This window comes from Myotis davidii, unplaced genomic scaffold, assembly GCF_000327345.1.
Source record: "Myotis davidii unplaced genomic scaffold, ASM32734v1 scaffold226, whole genome shotgun sequence".
NCBI lineage: Eukaryota > Metazoa > Chordata > Mammalia > Chiroptera > Vespertilionidae > Myotis > Myotis davidii.
The window spans coordinates 3,394,933-3,397,734 of record NW_006297224.1 but is presented as its reverse complement, the minus strand read 5'-3'; the positions used below and the strand labels follow the sequence as shown (position 1 = coordinate 3,397,734).

The window sequence follows — 2,802 nt, the reverse complement described above, 5'->3', positions numbered from 1 at the left end:
CACATTCCTGTCCCAATGAGCTTATCTAGTGTCAGTATCTGTTTCCAAGTATCATTGTCCACTAAAAAGAATCAGGGCTCCTTAGAGAAACAACTGATTCCCCGAATAGAAAATAAAGTGGAGCTGAAATATCTTTTGTGCCATAAAGTAGAGATGCTGAAAGAATGACGAGGACATGTCAAAAAGACACAGGGCTCCTACTAAATCTGTGCATCAAAATAAATAATGATAGTAATGGGTTAAATAGGAATCCATAAATCCATACTAATAAATTGAATAGGTTTAATGCTAACTAATGAATTGTAGAAGGAATGATGGAATTAGCAACCATCAGCAATTTACCCAGGAAAGAATCACCAATGAATGTTAAAAGGAGTTGGTGAAAATATATTATGGAACAGAACATTTACATAGTCTCAAAGTATTTCCCCACAAAACATTTATTAATTGTAAAGTGAAAGAAAAGTAAGTCTAGAGTGGAGAAACCTGGCATCACCAGCTTCATCAAGTGATCAAAGTTAATCTCACCAGTAAGGACCAAATCAACATAACGTATTCCCTTACACATTACATTAACAAACATCACTTCTATGGTATTTCTGCCAAAAACGTATATGTGGAAATGCCAAACATTGATTGAGGGGCAAAGTAAAGAAGAGAAAAGCTGTATTTGGAGAATAAAACATGCCCATAAATGCAACTTGTATCCTTTTTGCTATCCAAGACATAACTGAAAAAATTGGCAGACTTTGAATGAAGTACATACATTAATTTCATGAATCTGATAGTTATGTTGAGAGTGCCCTTGTCTTAGAAAATATACACTGAATTATTTAAGGGTAATAGGACATCATGTTTACAACTTACTCTTAGTTCAGGAAAAATATAATAACATTGTGTGTGGGAGTGTGTGTGTGGGGGGGTGATACCAGGGAGGGAGAGAAGAAGTGCATGATAAAGCAAATGCAACAACATTTTATCCATTAGAAAGCCTGAGTAATATGCATATGGGAAGTCTGCACTCTTCTGTGCCTTTTCCCTAAGTTTGAAATTATTTCAAAATTAAAAAACAAAAACAAAATGGTGAGGGAAATGGAGTATATGCAAAGACAATTTAACTGTTTTCAATAATTATGCCAATAGGTAGTATTGGTAATGTTACTCTGAAACTTTTATGTATATGATGTAGCATAAAGCAGATAAATAATTATGACATATCTATCCTTTACCATGGCCTTAAGAAACAATTATTACTATGGAAGGAATTGTTTCTGTACACTGAAAAAGCCCAGAAACAGTAAATAATTTAGTACCCACAGTACTCTTAATGCCAGATCGTGATACTAAAAACCCCATTTCTCCACTAAAAGAAACTACGACTTACTGGAAATATAGTTGATTCCAATTTCTAGTACAGGAAATGTACTAAAGTAGCTCAAAACAATACTATATTGAAGAGCAAGGTAACTACTAAAAACCACTGGGCGTGTGTCCAGTACTCCAGAGCTAACCTAAGGGGATCCCATTGTTTTTGGAAAATAAAAAGAATCAATTCCTTTCCTTGAAAACTGATCAAGGCAATCAAGCACTTATCCCACTTTTCCTATATGAATTACACCACTGTGCAACTCTAAGACAGGTGAGGTGGAAGTGTTTCTTTATAGAAGTATTTCAGCTAAATTATTTTTTAAAATTATGAAGCCAGATATGAAAGTGGTTACATGTGTTTAGTATTTACAGGTGGCCACAAAGTTCCCTTGCATGCTAGTTAGAAGTTATCTGTACATTGCCTTTCATTCTTAGCACAAACATGTTTTTTTTACACCTTCTATGTTAATAGCTACATGCTGAATACTACACTAAAGCAGTATCATATAGTTGTTTCAGATTTTCAAAAGCAATTATGATACTGAAAAGTTTTCTACAATTTCACACATAAAGATTGGGCTTCACAATGACTATGTTGCACATGCGCTCACACCAAACACTAGTTCCACAGAGTTAAAATTTGCACAAGTTCCATTACCTCTGGGTCTCAATATCCATTTCTGTCATCTTAAAAATGGAATCAGCAAGGTTTTCTGTACTAGTAATCACTGGATCCAATGCCTGAGAAGGTAATATAATTCAGTTCAAGTACTGCCAGAATTTTTAATACATTGGATTTTCTTGATTTACTAAATATCTTAGCTATCCCATGAAATCTCATTTACAATAATGTGCAGTATTACAAACATTGGTTGGGCAAATACAGTGATTATGAACCAGATTACATTTACTTTTGGTTTAAACTATCCAGCCTTATTTTATGCATTCACTTTCTAGACATACTGCTTTGCCTGGAGTTCGATGTAATCTGCATTAAGTATACTCCATATTAAGAACCAGTGAAAGGCCCGGCCAGCGTGGCTAGGTGGTTGAGCATTGACCTATGAACCAGGAGGTCAAGGTTCAATTCCTGGTCAGAGCACACGCAAGGTTGTGGACTTGATCCTAAGTGTGGCATGCAGGAGGCAGCCAATCAATGATTCTCTCTCATCACTGATGTTTCTATCTGTCTCTCCTTCCTTCCTCTCTGAAATCAATAAAAATATATTTTGAAGCAGTGAAAAGTATATACAATATTAAAAGTATTTATGTGGATATCCAGAAGTGAAAAACCAAGGTCTGATTTTTATTTTTTGCATTTTATAAATATAATTTTGGGTCCATTAAGCAGACATCTCTATATATAATCCTGGATGAGCAACATATATGGCCCCTGGATTCTCCTTCCCTCCTTTATTCTCAACCTCTTCAAAA

The 2,802-nt window shown here is 34.9% G+C and overlaps 1 protein-coding gene across 1 annotated transcript in view; it reads right to left on the bottom strand.

Moving 5' to 3' along the window:
• The window catches only part of DNAJB14 (DnaJ heat shock protein family (Hsp40) member B14), a 37,293-nt gene extending 35,177 nt beyond the window's left edge, over nucleotides 1-2,116 (bottom strand). The window contains exon 1 of the mRNA XM_006773004.2: nucleotides 2,027-2,116. The gene's annotated coding sequence lies outside the window, so the exon portion shown is untranslated. The remainder of the gene's footprint in view (nucleotides 1-2,026) is intronic.
• Nucleotides 2,117-2,802: the final 686 nt, after the last annotated feature.